Raw genomic sequence first — 21869 nt, forward strand, 5'->3', positions numbered from 1 at the left:
GCTACAGCACCTCGCCGACGCCTTGCCGCCATAGCTTGGCACCCTTAATCCTCGCGAGACGCCCTCGAGCGAGCTCATAGACATGCGCGCTCTCTTAAGTCCGTGCCCCCGGGCATCGTGACATGGCGCGCTAGCCACAACCAGTCCACGCTCAGGAGCTTGTCCAAGGTAGGACGGGGCACCTCATGAGGCTTTCTAACCTTGCAGCTACACGACGTCTCTTATGGCTCAACGACCCTCGGGTCCTCAAGAAGGAGGCTCCAGAGGATGCCTTTGGAAAGGCACACCCTCGAGACGCAAGAGCCAACCGCAAGCACATCGAGCTAAGTACCCTAAACACGTACACCTGGTGGAAACACGGATATCACAGCATAATATAAAGATAAGGAGCATAGCATAATAGCGCAAGCAAATTGTTCATTACACGCCCCACTAGGTCCTCTACTTTTTACAATGCAGGATAAAAGAAGAAACAAAAGCAGGCCGCACAACTGCAACAGCTCCCGAGACCAGGTTCCAGCGGCGTCCGAGCTCAGTCCGAGTCTTCCTCCTGCTTCACCAGGGCATGGCGGCTCGTCACTTCCCCCGATCCGAGCCTGGTGGCGTGGTGGTTCATCGTAGCTTCCGTCGTTGGTGCTCTCACCAGAGGAGGAGCCGCTGCTGCTGGAGGTGGCACGGCCATCGCCAAGGGCAAGCTCGACCTCGTCGTCGTTGCGGCCGTCGCCAAGGGCAAGCTCGTCGTCGCCGCTGCCATCCTCCGGGCAGCACCCCGCACGACGATCGTCTTCCCCAAACACCCTCACATAGAGGGGCGCAAGGTCGTCGTACCTGAAATGGAGGGTGCACCTCCCGCTCAGGCCCCGCGCGCGGGCAAATGGCTACCAACCGCGGGTCAAGGACACGTTACCCGCGGCGGTGACTTCGACCCCCACCCATGAGGCCCGGCTGCAGCAGCCGTCAGCCTACAGCCAGAGGCCATCAAGCCCCATGGTCGGCAGCGCACCCACGAAGAAGCAAGGGGGCCGGAGCCAGATGCCAGCGGGCCTCTCCGACCACACGACGAACTTCGGGAATGCGTCCGCCGAGTGGGAGCGTGGCCGAGGAGGCTGGGTGACCGCCGCGCGCCTCCCCCCATCGCAGGACCTGCCCCGTCCTCGGCGGCTCCCGCCGCGAGAGGAAGCGCCGTCACGGCTGCCTGAGAAGATGCTCGCTCTTGAAGAGGTGTGCCCGCGTCCCCGAGGGTCCACCGCGGGGGTCGCGGCGTACTTACGGGGGCATCCGCGGTCTCTCTTGGGAGGCGGAGAACCCGGCCCCTCCTTGGGGGCCTTCCCCTTTTTCGTGACGGAGAACCTCCTTGTTGGCGCCATGGACGCTTTGGCAAGACGGCGAGACAAGGAAGAAGAAGGAAGAGCGGGCAGCAATAAGATGGAGACGAGCAAGGGGGCTCTGCCCCTCCCCTCATTTATAGCCAGAGGGAGGCCAACCGCCAGCGTCCACGATCCATGGTAATGATGATCTTTCTGCATGCAGCTGGCTCTTGTCAAGTCGAACGGTTGCCGAGGCAGCGTGGGGAAGCGGAGACACCCACGTTCCATCAAGCGCTACGTGTCGACCAAGGCCGTAGGCGTCTGGGGCCCGCGGCGCTCCATCCTTGCCCTTTGGCTTCACCTCGAAGCCAAGTCCGAGCGCGCCTTGGGCCAGGGGCTACTGTCGGTGTTCTAGGAACTGGGGTACCCAAACTTGCGTGCCTGCGGCCCACGGCGTGGCTCCATGATCGGCCTAGTACGGCCCATCTTCAGCACTAACAACACAAGACCCTTGCGAGGGGCCAAGCCTCACGAGGCAGACGATGCCAAGACCTCCGGAAGGAGAAGCCTCCTTAGGCTGGCTCCTGAGGAGCGGAGATTTCTAAGCAAGCCCTCACCTCATGAGGTTCGGATGACGCAGGCCATGATGACCAAGGCCAGGGAGGCACCAATGAGTGCAGTACAACAGGTTTCTCTTTGGTGCTAAAGAGGCAAGCGCAGGCGCGGAGTCCCGAGGCATCAACCAAAGGTTTCCATTTCCATGCTACAAGACCAAGACTGCTAGGACGGCAGGGCAGAGGTCATCGCCAAGCCCACCACGGCGTCACAACTAGAAGCTTTGTAGGCGAAGAGCACCTTTCGTCAAGATAAGATGTACTGATTGTCCCCCTTTGAATTTTGCCATTGTGGGATTCCTTCCCGCCTTTGTTTTGGGGGAAGAGGACCAAGGCCACTATAAGTATAGCCTAGCCACCACCATAGACGAGGACAGATCATTCAGACCACCCTCACCAGCTCACACAAAACACAAGAACACACCTCCTGAGGTTGTTCTCCCTCTATACAAGTTCATCCTCATCCCACCTCGAGGCTAATCCACCACAAAGCAGGAGTAGGGTTTTACACCGCAAGGTGGCTCGAACCTGGGTAAACTGATGTGTCCCGTTTCCTTCCAGTTCATTGAGCTAGGACATGAGATCGAGGAGGTGGCCAACTAGGGAGGTTGAGTTCTTCGCACGCACCCCAGAGTTCGAATCTATATAGGGTCTATGGAGCCCCAAATCCGATGGATAGATTGATAGGAAAAGACCATCACTCGTCCCCGACCGCCACTCATAAGCAAGACAATCAAATAATAAAGCATGCTTCGACTTCATCACAGAACGGTTCACCATACGTGCATGCTACAGGAATCACAAACTTTAACATAAGTATTTCTACCAATCCACAATTACTCACTAGCATGACTCTAATATCACCATGTCTATATCTCCAAACAAATGCAAGGAATCAAACTTCTCAAATATTCAATGCTCTTTATATGAAAGTTTTTATTATATCCCTCTTGGATGCCCATCATATTAGGACTAAATTCATAACCTAAGAAAATTACCATGTTGTTTAAGACTCTCAAAATTATATAAGTGAAGCATGAGAGTTCAACAATTTCTACAAAATAAAACCACCGTCATGCTCTAAAAAGATATAAGTGAAGCACTAGAGCAAACTGGCTCAAAAGATATAAGTGAAGCACATAGAGTATTCTAATAAATTCACAATTAAAGCGTGTCCCTCTCAAAAAGTGTGTAAAGCAAGGATGATTGTGGTAAACTAAAAATCAAAGATTCATATCATACAAGACGCTCCAAGCAAAACACATATCATGTGGTGAATAAAAATATAGCCTCAAGTAAATTTATCGATGGATTGAAGACGAAATAGGGGATGCCATTAGGCGCATCCCGAAGCTTAGACGCTTGGTTGTCCTTAAATATTACCTTGGGGTTCCTTGGGCATCCCCAAGCTTAGTCTCTTGCCACTCCTTATTCCATAGTCCATCAAATCTTTACCTCAAACTTGAAAAGTTCACAACACAAAACTCAACAGAAAACTCGTAAGATCCGTCAATATAATAAAATAAATCACCACTTTAGGTACTGTTGTGAACTCATTATAAATTTATATTGGTGTTATATATACTGTATTCCAACTTCTCCATGGTTCATACCCCCAATACTACCCATAGATTCATCAAAATAAGCAAACAACACATACAAAACAGAATTTGTCAAAAACAGAACAGTCTGTAGTAATCTGGAAACTTTGTATACTTATGGAACTCCTACAATTCTGAAAAATTAGGAAAACCTAGGAAATTTGTATATAAATCTTGTGTAAAAAATTCAGATCAAAAACACGCTTCTGTGATTTTCTAAATTTTCTGCAATGAGCGCAAAAGTTTCTGTTTTTCAGAAAGATCAAATCAACTATCACCATAGACCATCCCAAAGGTCTTACTTGGCTCAAACACTAATTAAAACACCAAAACACAATTAGTACAGTAATAATGTGTACTCTCACAAAAACATAAAATAAAAATATTGGGTTGTCTCCTAATAAGCGCTTTTTGAAAGGATTTTCTGCAGAGTGGCGCGCCATGGTCCATAACTTCGTATCTAGAGCTAGTGTTGCCATTAAGGTCAATGATGAAGTCGGAGACTATTTCCAAACGAAGAAGGGATTGCGACAAGGTGACTTGGTATCGCCCATGAGATTTAATATAGTGGCGGATATGCTAGCGGTCATGATTGAGCGTGCGAAGGTTGATGGCCAAATTGATGGGGTAGTAAATCATCTAGTTGATGGTGGTCTCTCTATACTTCAATATGCCGAAGATATGATTCTCTTCATGGATCTTGACCTTGAGAAAGCGAGAAATATGAAACTGATTTTATCAGCATTCAAGCAACTCTCGGGTCTCAAGATCAATTTTCATAGAAGTGAATTGTTTTGCTTTGGCGACGCCCAAAACAAGGCCCATCTATATGCTGAATTGTTCGGATGCGGGTTGGGCCAGTTTTCGATCACATATTTGAGAATACCGATACATTATCGAAGACTCACAAATGTTGAATGAAAACATGTCGAGGAAAGACTGCAAAAAAGACTTAGCAATTGGAAAGGTAAACTTATATCTCTGGGTGGAAGATTGGTCCTCATAAATCCAGTACTAAGTACTATGGTACTATATATGATTTCCTTCTTCCAGTTGTCAAAGGAGTCTTACACAGATTGGATTATTTCTGATCAAGATTCTTTTGGCAGGGAGATAGCGAGAAAAGGAAATATCGACTGGCTAAATGGAGTGTGCTTTGCCGTCCCAAAGACCAAGGCGGGTTGGGCATTCATGACGTTGAGGTTAAGAATAGGGCCATCCTTGGTAAATGACTGTTTAAATTACTGGCAGAAGATGATGTATGGCAAACCCTCCTAAGGAGGAAATATGTGTGTTCCAAGGCGGTATCCCAAGTATACTAGAAGCCTGGGGATTCTTATTTTTGGGCGGGTCTAATGGCTACGAAGAAATATTTCTTTGGCTATGGATCCTTCTCGATTAAGGACGACTCAGAAATTAGATTCTGGAAGTACAAGTGGCTAGGAAATACCACACTCCGAGAACAATATCCAGCTCTATACAACATTGTGCGCCACAAGGGTGATACTATTGCCACGATAATTGAGTCATTTTCGCCAAATGTGACATTCAGAAGAAATTTAATTGGACCCAGAATACAATTGTTGAACATCCTGCTCCAGCGGTTGTCTACGGTGCAATTGTCGCATGGGTATGATGTTTCCGATGGAACCTCCATAGGAATGGACAATTCTCAAGGGAGTCAATGTATAGAGCGTTAATCTGGTATGATGTGCTAGTTGATAATAACAAGAAGATCTGAAAGATGAAGATACCTCTTAAGTATAAAATATTTGCATGGTATCTTCGTCGCGGAGTCATTCTTACTAAAGACAACCTTATTAAGAGGAATTGGCATGGAAGTCCACAATGTGTCTTTTGTCACCCTGATGAGACAATAAAACATTTGTTCTTCCAATGCAAATGGGCTCGTTCTATATGGTCAGTCATCCAGATAGTTTCTGCCTTGTATCCTCCTTGTAGTGTTGCTAATGTATTTGGCAACCGGTTACATTAGATTGATCACAGGTTGAGAACTCTTCTTAGGGTGGGAGCGCTTTCCATTATTTGTTCGCTTTGGCTATATAGAAATGGTAAGGTTTTTAATGATAAAAGTACTTCTCTGATGCAAGTTATGTATAGATGTATCAGGACTCTTCGTTTATTGTCTTCTCTACAACGCGTGGAGAACCGAGACATGTTTACGAAGGTGTGTACACGATTAGAGGATACGACGAGGGATACTTTTACCCAACATGGATGGCAGCATGATCTTAGGATTGGCCCACCTCCGATTTAGACGTTATACAGACTCTACATGTTTCTTTGTATTTCATCTTTTTATTTTTCGTTTGTGCGAGAAAACTTTGTTTGGCTGTGTGCATCTTAGTATGTAGAGGCCAGGTGTAATGCTTAAACCTTTTAAGTAATAAAGTGTCCCTTTTAGAAAGAAAAAAATTCAAGGGTCTACAACAAACAAGTAAACATCAGCGGATTTACAACTTCACATATTCAAACTGGAAGAGATATGCATCATGTCGCAGGTGTAGCCAAGTACACTTGAAAGCGAACTTGATATAACTTTGCAGAGTTGAACAAAGTTGAAAGTATACAACTTCATACAAGGTAAAGCAAGTCAAATTAGAGGGGAAAGGAGGGAGGCAACATGCACATGGAGCGAGACGGGGCATAATCTCATGTTGTTGCTCTTTGAAACAAAAAACCGGTCATGCCTAAAAAAAGGACATGTGTCTAAGTGGCACAAAAATAGTCTATTTTTTTCAAACACACACAAACAAATTGATACAAGCACTACCTTAAAGCCTCCTTAACTGGTAAGTATTCTTCTTTTATATTTGGGGATCTAAAGTTTTAACGTGCGTGCTTGTTCAACAAAAGGTTACTGAGCGCAACATAGTTTTCAATAAGACTTTGTGCTGCCAAATTTAAATGTATGTGTACATCTCATTGTAGAAACCAAGCCACCGTTCTTTTCTTATTAAAGGGCGTTAAATTTTGTTACCATACGTGCTTGCCCACGACTATACCAATTAAATTGTAGATTTTTTTAATATGAACATAAATTCAACGGATCTCTATGCCATTTGGTGCAACGAGTAAATTAGTAGTCAAAAAGAAACCTAGGGAAGGACATGCATACAGCTCTCTCTAGCTATGTTGTTGTAGCTAGCGTGAGTTTGTTGCAAGAGAAGGCACTAGAAAAAACTACCCGTACCCCCGATAGTTACTGCCCGTGACTGCATAGATCTGCTAAAACTGGCAAGCTTAAGGTGCTCCCAGCAGCTCGATAGTTACTGCCCCCGTCCTATCAAAAGATAAGAGAAGGATGTCTCACCGAGCCTCCTCAGCGATTTGGAAGATCTGACCGTCCATCTCGATTCCTTGATGCGATTTTAGCCGTCGGATCGAGAGCAGGGAGGAGCTGGGCCGTCGGATCGAGCCAACGGCACTATAGAAATGAATAGTTACCGTCTCTCGGTAAAAATCTCGTGCCACCGCGCGTAATTCCTGTCACCCGCCAAGGGCATTTTCGTAATTTTGCTACGGGATATAAAAGCCCAATGCCCATAGGGTTTCCCCCCAATCGTCTTCCTCCCTCTTCCTGTTCACGGAGGGGGAGCCGCCGCCGCCCCTTCCCCTTCCAAAGCTTGCGCTCTTCCTCTCTTCCCCGCCCCCACGCGCCGCTGGCCGCCAGCCCGCCGACTTCTTCGCCTCCGGGAAGCACCGCCTTGTTTTCTGTTCGGCGGCGGCCGTTGTCGAGCTCGAGCCCGGGTGCGGTGGCGCGTTTTTGAGCATGGCTGCGGCCCGAAGCGGCGGGGGTAGAGGCGCAGGGCGAGGAGCACCCGCCGGAGGCGCTCGATGTGGCTCCCCCGTCACCCCTTCTACGCTGACTGCAGATGCTTCCCCGTGGCCCCTCCTTCTCCTCCATCGCCAGGCAGGGCTCGGCTCCAGTTCTACTCTAGGCCCTCTCTCTCTCTCTCTCTAACTGCTACTGCATCCATCATCTAGGAACCGCTACTCTTGTGTAATATTTTTCGTTCGATTTGTTATCTACCGGTGCTCATCTAGGTCTTCTATTGCCGTTCGATTTTTTTCTGTTCTAGGGTTAGGATTTGCTATTGGATTGGTGACTGCCGTGAGCTGATAACATATCAGGTCACTATGATCTCCCGTCCCTATTGATCGAGGATGCTTTGCTGGTTCTGCCTTTGCTCGGCCATCCCATTGCAGGTGCTCATCTTATCCCGTCTTTCTCTGTCCGTATTTTATTTTAGCTCCTGTATTTTGAGCATGGATTGTGCCTTAATAAATCTACTGTTATTGTTAGGCTTCTTTTTGTGGGGGGTTTGCTTATTTTTGGTTTTCATTGTTAAAATCTTGTGCTGCTCACTTACTTTGTTTTACCAGTCATTCACCTATTTTACTGATAATGGACTATCTGTTGAGTATCTTTTTTTGGAGCTAATCTCATATTTTCTTCAGGTTGCCACCAATGGGAATACAGCCAGTGGACTGGTTTTGCTTGTCAGCGACCAGAACAAGAACAAGTCAGTTCTATCTATACATATTCAACTTTGGGGATGATTGGAGGCTCTGTGTTCATAGTTTATATGGGTCATCTTTATATCTGGGCCATGGTAGCTGTGAGAGCTTTTTAACCTACTCAGAAGATCGAGCGAAGAGAAGCAACTGTCAGGGCTCAGGCTGCTGAATTGGTAGCTTATATGGCATTCTGATTATACTATTTTTTGAACCAGAAAATTGTCAATGACTACATATATCTTTGTGGAAACAAGTTTCATCACTTCCTCACAGACACTTCTTCATGGCATTCTTAGTCGGGAGCTTGGTAACAACTTAAACTTCAGATCATTTGCTGTATAGGGTTGTCAGCAGCATAATAAAGTGCCTGAAGTTTATTCGCTATTTTTCTTTATATTGCAGGTAAGGCTCAATATATCTTTCAGTATGCAAATAATTTCCAATGATGACGATTTGTTTAAAGACTTCCATCTCGTTTTAAGAATATTTTTATCCTATAATATGTGTAAAGAGCTTATCGAGATTAGAGTAATAGACTGTATCGTACCCATGACATTTACAGCCTGCTTGGTACTGAATATTGCAGGGAGATGCACAGTACATATAAAACTATGTAAGAAAAACTGTTTCTTGCACATTTAGACGGATTGTGATATAACTTATATATTCCATTTTACTGTAGTTTAGCATGCTGTACAATCCTACTATCCATGGATGATTGCGCCTGTTTCTTTCATGCGGTCCATTTTCCCTTCAGGATATGTTTTGAAAACATGTTATCATGTAGATTTGTGCAGTCATGGTCAACTGGTACAGATATGTATAGTTTCAAAAGAACATTACAGATATGTATAGTTTCAAAAGAACAGTACGACAACTAATTATCGCTGACTTGCATCTCTCTTTTTGTTGTGTTGATTGCTTTTGCCAAGTCATTTTGTCCTTTACTATATTTAGTTATTTACCAATGCTTAACAATACCACTTTTGCTTGGCTATAGTAGATCTTGCAGGTTGTATGATTCCTTTTATACTTCCAAATTTTTATTAGTTACCACTATATACTTCCAAATCTTGTACTGAATCTGCTCAATAGTAGAACAGAGTTCAGTTATCTGAATCATAGCAGCACACACATACACCGCAGTTCGTAATGTCATTTACTAGGGGTTGCGTTAGGGTATTTTATTTCCATTATAAACTGATAATAATTATGAGTTTAGTAAGGTAACAATAATCTGGGTTATAGCAGAACATTAGGTGTGGTATGCTTGTATGAGTAGAATGTAGAGTTTATAAATGAACTAAAATCTGAGAGCAGGAAGTGGTAGGTTTAATTTCAGTTAGAAGAATTGGTGTACTGCAGCATCATATATTCAGGTAATTCCTTGCATTTTTTTGCCATGTTCAAGCTTTATACATCGTTTGTATATGCATAAAGTACGTAACATAAACTGGAGTTCGTAGTGTCAGGAGTAAGAAGGGTGCAACTAAGTAGTAGCATGTTACAGGATAAGAACGGCTGTTTAGTTTAACAATGCCCTTTAACAGTGTAACTCCAAAGAGGTCGGATAAAATGAATTATTGATATATCTGAACTCTAGAGTATAAGATGCATCTTCCTACGCTTCCTGAGATCACGGTTATCGTACCTATTTATTTGAGATATGCTAAATGTTCCTTTGATAGTAGATGCAACTTGCAGCTTTTGTGGACGTTCGTTTGTTTGTGGGAAATTTTATCTCTTCCCTACAGTCAAAGCTCATGTGCAATTTGGAGAGAAATGCACGCATGCTATCGCTGCATTTGACAATTCCTTTTAGGTGAAAAAACCTGGCTTTGTTTTGTTCCTTTTTGTTCTTTGTTTATTACTGTTAATTGCTCAGAGCGATCGTTCCCAAAGTAGTGTTCAACAATTAGTCATTTGCAGGTATCAAGCCAATAACGGCTTACGTTTCCTGGTCATTTTTCTCTTGGAAATGGAAGTTGTTGCTTCCTAGGTGAGCTAAGGTGATAACTGAACTCTCTTCTACTATTGAGCAGATTCAGTATTCACGTATATTTTCATTAGCCCAAGGATAGTTTTTATTGTGTTGTGGTTGTGGGCATCTACCGAAAAAATAAAAGTGGATGAGCAAGACTACTACAACGAGAGACAGTGGCCATGAAAGCTATGGAGTAGATCGAAACTTGCTTTGTGTAGTAGTTCTGAGAGTAGATCTGAGAGTAGATCCAAACTTGCTTTGTGGAGTAGTTCTAGATTAGCAACATCATGCTGCCTTGCAATTTTCCCTCTTCTGTTTGACCCCTTAACCTGTTTCTGGGACATCCGAAAAAGTTGCTGTCCACTGTTTAGGTTTGTGAAATTTCATTGCATCATTTGTTCATTTCACTCGCATTTTCCACATGTTCTAATGATTAACGTTGTTCGGTTTTGGGTGATTCCATTCTGTGATGCAATATGATATGCCACTGATTGCTTCTCCACTGTCTGCAATCCTTTTAGGCACGGGAATGAGTTTGCACCTACTGTTGGATTCTTCCTTACTACCCACCCGTCTCAGGTACTTGCCCCTGTTCCAAATCAAGTTCATCACCTTTGAAGTACGGTGATTTATATATCCCCTTTTATTGTGTACTATAGTTTAAGAGTTTTCTCTGGAACTGATGCTATAACTTCTTAAACTACAGTTACATGTATATCCGAGTCTGAATCAGATAACTCACAGTGCTCATGTGTATTTATGTATCAAGATTCACATTTCCTGTCTATAGAGTGGTGGGTGAAAAATAGTTAAGAAAACAATGCACCTGGAAGATGTACTATACTTGGAAAGAGAAGAGCCAAACAAAGATTTTTCATACTGTGTTGGAAATTTCGAGCGGTCTTAGCTGTCAGAATTCTGATAATTACACACAATTGCTTGTTTACATGTACTCATCTCCTGCCTGATATTTCCAGGTGGTCGTTCGTAGATGGCATGCTCAAGAGGAACACATCATATTACATGTGAACACTGATATCTTTGAATGGCCTTACATGTGGACACAACAGCCTGAACTTAAATAGTACAATCTATAATTGTAGCTAGCACATCAACAAACAGCCATGTGAAAACATTAGTTTGCTGCCTTTATTGCATTTTTTGGAGCCGTAATTCTTTTATAGCATTTCCTTGCCTTTATTGCTTTGAAAAACACCATTGATCATAAGCTGATTGCGGCAGCAGGGTCGGATATTTAAGCATACCTAGGATATTTATATTTTAGTTGGCAAACAGTTATGCCAATTTTGTGATTTATCTATTTCTTTCACCTTTGGTCATAAGCTGATTGCGGCAGCAGGCTCGAGCTTGTGTGTTAATCAAAAAATTAATTAATCCGCTACCGGTGAGAAATGTCTCCGGTGTGGTGCAAGTTAATATATTCTGTACACATAAATAGTTAACATAGTCTGTACCTGCCTCTTGGGTGATTTTGTGAGTTGTGATAGATTGCTCCTGATGATGCCTCCTCTACAGATTTCTAGGATTCAAGGTCCCCTGACCTTGGCCAAGGACTATGACATGGAGTGACCTATTAATGTTGTTGACACATCTTCTCTACATTTATCCTGTATAAGCTCTTGTGTCATACTTTATTTATATACACACATATACCATGTGCTTATGTTGTTATGAACACTTCTCCATACAATTTGATCTTAGAGTACATGGCTATATCTTGATTAAAGAATATCAAGCACTCCAATAGTCATAATTAAGACGTACATATTTAAGTACTCGAGCATATGGAGTATCTCATTACCTTCGCAGATGTGATCTCAATGTTATTTCGCTTCCCATCTTTTTATTGACAGAGATGATATTTTACAGGTATAAGGATTCACTTCGATTGCAGTTTCCCTACCCGAAGTTCATCCACGGCTACTGGACTGGTTAGTGCACTTCCTGCCAAGATTCATCATTGCCGTTATCTATTTGATTTGTGTAATCCACCATGCAAGCACACTTTTTTTTCTTTCGAAATAAAGTGAATAGTGCATATACAGCATAGCTAAGCCTTCTATATTCTGTCATTGAATGGAATTCACACACAAAAAATGACTTGCTATGTGAGAAGAATAGCAGTCCGTTAGTCAGGAAACAACCGGATGACTTAAGATATTTTGCATTTCCAGATTGTGCACATCTTAGCTCAGATCGGCAACTCTACTTGTCATGTTCTATATGGACATCCTCTACTGGTTCTGTAAAATAAATAACAAGTTGATTTTATCCATTATACATAAATTCTAATGTAATGGGCAGCTATTTTCTATTAGTATACTTGAAATGATATTGAGGTATGCTCCCCTGGTTTAATCCATGTAGACTGACACTTGGGCTTTGATCATGGATGCATGAATATGACATCAGTCCAAATATTCCAGACATAAAATGTTCTTGTGAGAGGTAATTTTTTGTGCTGGATGGATATTTGTGTATAGGAAAGATAAATTTATTCTTTATTAACCTACGGTTCGATGTATAGCGATGGGAGTGAGCTGTTTAGTTAATGATCTTGCTTGTGTTGCTGTGGTTCAGGTTCCTTTTGCTTCAGATAAGAGCTATAAAAGAGTTAATTTATTCTGAAACTATTAAAGCTGGGGAGTGACATCTTTTTGTGGGGCTGCATTTTTAATGGTTCATTATTTTTAGATTCAACCATCAAGGATTTAGTGACCTGCTATAAAAGGCTTCAACAGGCTGTTTGAATTACTGCCTTAGGTTAGTAAAATTTGAACATGTGACTTTATCTTAGTGCCAACCATCAAGGATTTAGTGACCTGTTCTTAATGATATATAGAGGAGTGGGCAATAGTGCACAGTAATAATAAAAATACATCATGTGTGTGTGCATGACACATGCCCATGATTCATAATGATTTGCGGCAGTCTTGGAAGAAAATTTCCCATTGTTGTTCATCCCGTTTTGAGTGTTATTTGCAAAGTTCATCCGTTAGTGAAAGGAACATTTACTCTTCTTTGTTTTAGTGTTGTCTCCCTACTTTTATGGCAGAGAATGGTGTGGCACCGATGATTGATGGAGTAGGATTTAACCAAGCTTGGTGTTACCAAGCTACACCCGTTATCACCTGAAGTTATCTCACGCCAAGCGAGGATCAACATTGGGTACAGAGTTGAAGTCTTTTAATTTGCATACAGTAAAGCTGCTTGGTTCCTCATTCATATTTGGATCCACCTATTATTTGTTTCTATTGATTTATAAGTTACACTAATGAGATGTTCATTAAAAAATAGTTCCATGACTTCAGATAATTGATCGAGAATAGTGCTAATGAATTGTTTTGGCTTCCTATGCATTAAAGAAATAGTTCCATGACTATTATTATTGCATCATCTAATCCATGAATATAGACAATTGGATAATTTGTTCCTGACTTGCTCTGTTTGGAACCTTCTCTTCTCTGTTTTGGTGGTGAATGTTGAGGTGGTCCAAGCTCAAAACAGAAAAATGTTTAGGTGATCCAAGCTCGAAACGGAAAAAATGTCCACGTGGTCCTTTTCCATGTGCTTGTTCTTGTGCTTGATATTTGTTTTTAACTGTACAATATTTCTTTTTTTCAAGAATGAGTTGGAACGTACTATCACTATAACACTGGGTTATGTTAATGCAAAATCTTTAAATGTGAGGATGCGTATGTCCATTGGCGAGGTTACAAGTATGCTAAATTACTAATCATCTGCCGAATTTAGTGAACTTGCTTTTTACACGACGGCCTTCTGTTTGTGTCATCCTATTAGATGAAGTGTTCCGAATTTTGAGTAGACAACTTATTTACCTTTGTTATTTTGTGTTCTGTGGATGGAAGAGAACAATTTCTTTCTGTATGAGTGTGACACTTCTTGCAGAGTTAAAGGTCATAGTGGAAACGCCGCTTGGACTGCTTCTGGACTTCCACGGTGACACTAGGCTGTTCCAAGGCCAACTTGAGCTCCTCCTTGTGGTAATGTTAGCCGACGAGCTTCTTCTACCTCAACTATGTGGATGTCCGCCAGTGAGATATATAGTCTCTACATTTCCATCATGCACAGACTTTTTATGCACGATGCTTCCGTGGATTAGGATATGAATTCGATGCTCTTACGATGATTTTACTTTTTTTTTGTTTTCTTTTCCTTTCGTTCTGCCATTATATCATTATATCTCAATAGGTCCTACGATGGAGGTTGAAGGGTAGTTTGATTTGAATCATGCTTGGTTGAATCAATATAGTGGTTTTGACTTTATGAACAACCAGATCATTTCTCTGGATGCCTTGTGCATATATAATTAGCTCTCATCTTTGGTTTAACTTTGGAACGAAAGTATTCACTAGAGGAGATTCATGGTTGCAGTATCTAATTTTATTGGTCTATTCTAACTTTAGAATGAGAGTAATCACTAGAGGATTGGATTCATGGTTGCAATATCTAATCTCTATTAATTTGCTTTTATATATTATGAACTTCAGTTTCTTTATATGCCAAAACAAAACCACTAATTTGGAAACCTCTGTCAGTGTTGAATAATTAGGCACATAATAAAGGTGAGATGCCTTTACTTTGCTTCATCGCATAGTGTAATCAAGTTTTGTGAAGAAAATCTTGGAGGATATCTATGAATAGTAGGCTTATTATGTTTTCTGGGTGCCATGTAGAATAGTAAGATAAATTTTTTTACTCTTATCTTTTATATTATTTTATGTTAAAGAGGTTACACTTTATCCACATCACTGAATATTGTCCAAAGCGATTCTCCTTCATATAGGCCAAATTATTTTCTCCATATCCATGAGGCACACTATTTGAATAGTTTGCTAACCCGATATGTCCTTTAGCAGATCCGTGTGTCGCAACATGCAAGAAAATCAAATGAAGGAGTGTGGACAAAGACAAAGTTATATATCAAGAAAATTAGATGAAGGCGTGTGGACAAAGTTATATATCTAATGGTCGACCATGTAGTTTACTACTATGGCCTGCTTTTGGTTTCTATCATACCAAACCTTGCTTAGGTATTTAATGTCACATTTTATAAAAAATGCGCGGATGGCATGTAGATAGTCATTTTTATATATTTTACGAGGTCATTACTGTTGTGAGTATCTACCATCACCTACCCTTTGAGTAATATCAGATATATTTCTATCCTGAGATATATTGAGTGATATCAGCTCTTAATAGAAAAGGAGTTATATCAGAAGTTTGATCATTGAACTTCTTTTGAGTAATTCCTTGATACATTTCCATCCTGAGATAATCTCTACATTTCCATCCTGAGATACATTTTTTTTTTCTATTATCAGGTTAGCGAAAACGGGATTACGTAGGAGTTGAGGTTTGGCAAGTAGCATCTCTTTGATTAAGTCCAAACCATAATTGAGAGGCATTGCAGTCGTGGGTCAGTTCATAGATAATGCTATGTTTTATATGGAATACTTCAATGGTTTTATTACCGGGTTGGATATGAGTGCACCCGGATACGGACAAGAGACCAACAATAACAAATAATTGATCAGGCTTTGTAAAAGCGGCAGGGATCAAATAGTATCATATGTGCCATTGCCTTCGAAATTGAAAAGGGGAGACCGTCGCTCACTGTCCATCAGCTTTAGAATCGCAAGTGCATCATTGTTTACACATAAATCGTTCTATACAATGTATCTAACGGATTGACGGCATCAGGTTAATGTGACATGTCGCCTATGAAGTTGATCGACAAGGCAGCTGAATGAAGCAACTTATTAGTATGTCTAATAGCTATGGCTATGTAGTTTTTTTACCTTTTTATGTGTTCCTGCTCTTGGTACTTCCTCTCTCATGTTCGTGATCTTAGTACCAAACTTAATTTCAAGTGGTTAGTTTTTGTGGTCTCATGAGCGCACTAAATCGAATGTTGCCTTATTTCTCGTGACGATGTCAAACTCAATGATGTTTTGCTCCTATTGCGTGTGAATGTTTCTTCTTCTTATTAGTTTGTTGTATCCTGTTTGAATACGTACGCTAAACCTGGTTTTCTACTAAATTGAGCATTACCTGTTTGGACACTTTGTTGTGACCGGCACCCTTGCGCTAAGGCGCGTTTCCGATCTAGTATATGCTGTAAAGCTAGGTGCAGCTTGCTCACCCTAACAAGCTAGCGCATCTATCCACCATGGCCAAGAAGCCGAAGCTCTTCTTCGCCCTGCTCTCCTTCCTCCTCCACGGGACTAGGCCTCCGATCTCCAGTCGGGTCATTGCCACCGCCATGACTGAATCATCACCGCGCCCTTCCTCGCTGCACCACCTCGGCAGATCCTCACATCCTCCCATGGCAGAGAAGATCGCCGCCGGGCGAACCCTCGTCCTCGACGTGGACGCCGCGCTCCTCCTCCGGTCGTCGTCATCCCTCTTCCCCTACTTCATGCTCGTGGCTCTGAGGCTGGAGGATACCTACGAGGCCTCGTACTCCTCCTCCTCTACCCAATCATCTTAAGCATGGGCCGCGCCAGCGATGTGGCAGTGAGGGTGATGGCCACGGTGGCCTTCTGCGGGCTGCGCGCGAGCCGGTTCCGCGCCGGCCGCGCCGTGCTACCCAAGTGGTTCATGGAGGACGTGGCGGCTGAAGGGTTCGAGGCGATGAGGATGAGCGGCGCCGCTGGCGGGCGGAGAGTGTGCGTGACGAGGCGGTTGCCGAGAGTGATGGTGGAGGGGCTCCTGAGGGATTACCTCGGCACCGAGGCTGTCGTCGGAAAGGAGATGAAGGTGCTGTGGGGGTTCTACACCGGTCTAATGGCGGAAGAAGACGAGGTGGTGTTGGTAGAGGAGAAGAAGATCATGGCGGAGGGTGATGATGCTCTGGGATTCTGCGGGTCGTTAGAGTTTCTCTTGCATCCTCTTTCACGTTCTTGCAAGGTACGTAGTGTAACATAAATCTCCATCTAGCAAGCTACGTGTTTTCTCTTGGCAATCACTCCCGAAAAAAAAAACTAATCACTATATAAAGAACAGCACCATACTCTTTATACATACATGTGTTTGTGTGTCTGTTAATTACACCCAAAGAGAAATCTAAATGGAAATATGCGAAGTACGGAGTAGTACGTGTATGCATGCACATTTCATCTGTCAAATAAGTTGATGCCGTGCTTATCATGTAATCCGTCACCTACGTACACATGCTTTTCTACCTTTTGCTCATAATCGGTTGGTCTCTTACTAAATACTCTAATAAAGTATCTTTCTCTGTCTCATAATGTAAGACACCTTTTGAAACTATACTAGTGTCAAAAAAGATCGTATATACTTTGATGAACCTCTCACCGCTCACAATTGTGATGAACGAGTCGGTGTCTTGTACCATTTGTCACGAGCTTACCTTTTGTATGACACTTTGTCAAAGATATCACGCAGTACAACACATACTACATGAGTTGTGACCCATTTACTCTGCTCTCTGGGTACGACGTCTAGGATATCTACCTCGCGACAAGAGGCGACAGGGCCACGTGGCAGGCGCTCCCGAGGAGCAAGTACCCCAAGGCCGTGGTGTTCCATGACGGCCGTCTCGCGTTCCGGCCAACCGCTGGCAGCATGCTCGCCATGTTCATGTGGCTGCCCTTCGGCGTTGCCCTTGCCTCCGCTCGCCTCACCGTCGCGCTCACCGTGCCATATCGATATTCCACGCCGATCCTGGCGGCCACCGGCATGTCATGGCGGCTCAAGGCCGGCGATCGGCCACCGCTGCAGACCGCTGGCGTCGAGCGAGGTTGCCGGCGCGGGCAGCTGTTTGTGTGCAACCACCGCACTCTCCTCGACCCGGTGTACGTGTCAGTGGCGCTGGACCGACCGGTGCGCGCCGTGTCGTATAGCCTCAGCCGCCTCTCGGAGCTCATCTCTCCAATCGGCCGCACCGTGCGGCTAACACGAGACCGCGACGCCGACAGACGTGCCATGGCCCGACTCCTGGACAGTGGGGACCTCGTCGTCGTCTGCCGCGAGGGCACCACCTGCCGCGAGCCGTACCTGCTCCGGTTTAGTCCACTTTTCGCGGAGCTCAGCGACGACGTGGTCCCCGTGGGCGTCGCCGTCGAGACGGCCATGTTCTACCCCACCACGGCGGGGGGCCTCAAGTGCCTCGACCCGTTCTTCTACATGGTCAACCCGAGGATGTGCTACACGGTGCAGTTCCTGGACCGGGTGCGCATGGCGGTGGTCAGGGAGGGGAAGGTGCCGAGCGCCGACATAGCCAATCTCGTGCAGAAGAAGATCGGAGATGCGCTTGGATACAGCTGCACCATGCTCACCAGGAAGGACAAGTACCTCATGCTCGCCGGCAACGACGGCGTCGTCCGCAAACTAGACGGCAAGTGCTCGTCTGCTCCAGCGGGGAGGACGGACAACTGATGATGAATCATATCTACAGCTGTCTATTTTCTCCTTACACACTTAGCCCCGTTTGATAGCTCAGTTTTTTCAAAGTATTATGACAATACTGCAGTTTTTCAAAATACCATGGTTTAATTTACCGTGAGCTGTTTGACAACCACAAAAAACTGTACTATTTATACTGTGGTATTGTCAAAACCGTGGTATTTTCTTTGCATTAAAAAAGAACCCTGGACCTCTTTTTTTAAAACAGAGCACACGAAAAAAACAAGACTGTTCGTTATCGCCTTCCTCGCTCCCAAGCCATCACAGCCGCCCTGAAGATCGCCGGCCATGGGACAAGCCAAGAGAAGGCAATAGAAATAAAAAGAAAGAATTCCTTATTTAACACTATTTTAAATTTCGTTTCCTCATTTGACACTGAAAACTTTTTTCTTCCTATATAACAATGAGTCTAAATTTTATGCTTTTTATGACACTTTCATTTATTTTGAGCATAAAAGACACTTGAAAAGATCCTTTTGCCCCTCATGTAATATGTGCGTGTGCGGGACAATAGCAAACACAACATCAGTACGGGACAGTATCGCACACACACACACAGCAGCACATACACGCACAACAACACACACGCATGCGCGCACACACAACAGCACACAGTGGAGAAGCCACGTTATACGTGTAGTGGCTTGACTACATAGGCTTTTGGTACGTCGTTCCCGCATACCACGCTAGTGAACGAACGAAAATTGGAATTTGACTACACAGGCTCATGCATCATCTGCTATTCTGCTTGCAATTAGTTGGGCCACAGGGCCATACAGTAAGAAGAAGGCCTAAATCACGTGATCTCCTACATGCCTCTTCAATGGCCGGGTACAACCGCCGCACCGCAGCGTATTCCCATCCTTTGACCAGCGCTGGCGATCTCCAATCTGGCCTCTGATCTGGCCGTGAGATGTGAGGCATGGCCACCTCCGGCCGTCCGGCGAGCCGCTGAGTGACCACCACGGGCAGATGCACGCACGCAGCATACACAGCAACACACATGTACGTGGCAGCACACACCGAGCAACACACGCAACAGCGCACACGCGCGCGCGCACACAGCAGCACACACGTACGCACGCGCGTGCACACATGCACGCACCCACAAACACGCAGCAACACATGCACGCACACACGCATCATCAGTAGCATAGATGTACGCACGCGCACGGCAGCACGCACCCGCTCACGCACAAACATACTACACGAGGGGCAAAATGGTTTTTTTAGACGCCATTTAGGCTAAAAATGGATAGAAGTGTTATAAAAGGCATAAAATTTAGACTTCTTGCTACATAGGGAAGAAATCATTTGTCGATGTCAAATAAGGCATAAAATTTAAGCACGGTGTTAAATAAGGAATTCTTTCAAATAAAAATGGTGTCCTTCCTACTCCCACTTGCGCTTCTCTTCTCCTCATACGTGATGTGCATCAGGTCGGCCCCATGGACACCACATGCCCAGATTGCTCATGCCATGGTCGTGCACGCTGATGGCTACAACGCTAACTCCAAACACACTGCTGGCTGAGCCTGCGCAGGCCCTTGTGAGCGATCATAGCCACACCGGCCTTGCATGCTTTCCATGCGATGCTCCCCAACGTCGCCACATGCCTCAGCGCGCCGCGTTAGCAGCTGTCGGTCAAGCCGCAGCCAAGCCAGAGCAACGCCACGCACTTCCATGCCATGCCGCTGATGCATAGCTTGCCGCCGGGTATGTTTATGCATGGCTGTTCAATTTGCAACCATTGGTCAGCTAAGATCGTGCATGTCTTGCGACTGCTATGAAATGGCTAGCTAGCTAATTTACGTCGTCCTAAACATGCACCAGCCAAACACTGTCACAATATTTTGAATACTACAAAAATACTTTGATATGTCAAAACTGTGGTTTCTAGGACCTATAGACAAAAATACTACAGTTTTTCAATACTACAGTTTATGCAATACTTTGCTGTCAAACACACCCTTACTCGTCACGGATGAAAGTCATTGCACACAGTTTTTCTTTATATAAAACTGGTATATGTGACTGTTCATTTTCTATAGCACATCTACTCCTTCTAATCCATGTTAATTGTGGCTAATTTAGCACTACAAAGTTGTACTCTACTAAATTAATGGATTGGAGGGAGTATAAACAGGGTTTTTTTTTGCGGACAATACAAAGAGCTTTTATTTAAACAAAAGCGTTCTCCCGACAATCAGCCAGGAGGCTGGTCAAGAGGAAGCCGGGGTGTCTTTGAGCTAGCTATCCGTCACATTCACTGTGCAAGCACGCTTGGCACATAGATGCGTTGAAACGTTTGCTGACCTTATTACATGTTGAATTACAAAAAGAGAAAAATCACTAGCAAGCCCTCCAATTTCAAGTAAGATATGAATGTTATTGCACACGCAAATTTTTAGTGGACAACCTGCAGCTGCTCGTACAGATGAAGAATACGTCCAATGAAGAATGAACATCCAGATGAGCGCCTTCAACCTCCAGCCATCGTCTTCAACCTTGAACTACCGAGCCATCGCTGGCCTAACCACCTTTTTCCGCCGACGGCGCTCCCGCGCTCGCCTCGCCGCCCCACCGTCCCCTAAACCTTCCCTGACCATCGAGCTTGCCGCCGCCCAAGGCCTTCCCTCTAACCCTGGCAGACCTCCAATTCCGACGCCCGACGAACCTGCACCCCCCGCCACCCCTAAGATAGACAAGGAAGCTGATGCTCCCCTTGCACCCGCTGCACCCCTAAGATAGACGAGGAGGCTACTCCACCACGGTTGCTGCTGCCTCCGCTGACGGCCTCGGTGCTCCTCCGTGGTTGCTACTTCCTCTCCACCGAATCAACTACCCAAATTTCAATTTCAGACGACTGGCGTCCAGCAAAACTGGTATATTATTCTTTTTGTGCCCGCTAACAATTCAATTTCAACCATCGCCCGCAACGGTCATCATTAACACGAATTTTATTTCTTGTAAACTCCATCTTCAACCCAACTTTTTTTTGAAAGCCTCCATCTTCGACCCAACTTTATCGCATAGGACCAGTCCAAACCGTTACTTTCTCTTATTCAATGATTACGGGCGCTGATAATGGAAGGTCGGTGGACAAAAAGAAGCAAGTACTGTATTGCCATCACTTTTATGCAAACAGAAATCTCTTGTCTCTACCATATGTGCGTTAGCAACGGTGAAAGTGCAATCAAGATGGGTACGATCATTTCGAGGGCGCCTGAAAGGAACGTCCACACCGAAGGTATTGTACTTTATTGATGCAAAAATCCTACATCTACATAAACTAACGAAAAGTTTTACATAAACTGCCAAACAAACTCTCCCCCCTGATTTTCAGGGG

At 44.3% G+C, this 21869-nt stretch overlaps 1 long non-coding RNA gene and 1 pseudogene across 25 annotated transcripts; both read left to right on the plus strand.

Annotated features, from left to right (window-relative positions):
- Positions 1–987: 987 nt before the first annotated feature.
- On the plus strand, positions 988–18493 carry LOC119283539 (annotated as a pseudogene).
- On the plus strand, positions 7627–16018 carry LOC119286042. 25 transcript variants are annotated; one of them, XR_005140181.1, is made up of 11 exons: positions 7627–7752; positions 8005–9886; positions 9994–10073; positions 10570–10627; positions 11026–11073; positions 11585–11678; positions 11939–12000; positions 12437–12517; positions 13100–13237; positions 13979–14073; positions 14950–15325. It is a non-coding gene; the product is annotated as an uncharacterized LOC119286042 (long non-coding RNA). The 25 variants fall into 25 exon arrangements; XR_005140175.1 differs by adding an exon at positions 15415–16018 and having other exon boundaries at positions 11026–12000; positions 14950–15123; XR_005140184.1 differs by adding an exon at positions 12650–12832 and having other exon boundaries at positions 11026–12000.
- Positions 18494–21869: the final 3376 nt, after the last annotated feature.

The sequence above is a fragment of the Triticum dicoccoides genome, chromosome 4A, assembly GCF_002162155.2.
Source record: "Triticum dicoccoides isolate Atlit2015 ecotype Zavitan chromosome 4A, WEW_v2.0, whole genome shotgun sequence".
Taxonomy (NCBI): domain Eukaryota; kingdom Viridiplantae; phylum Streptophyta; class Magnoliopsida; order Poales; family Poaceae; genus Triticum; species Triticum dicoccoides.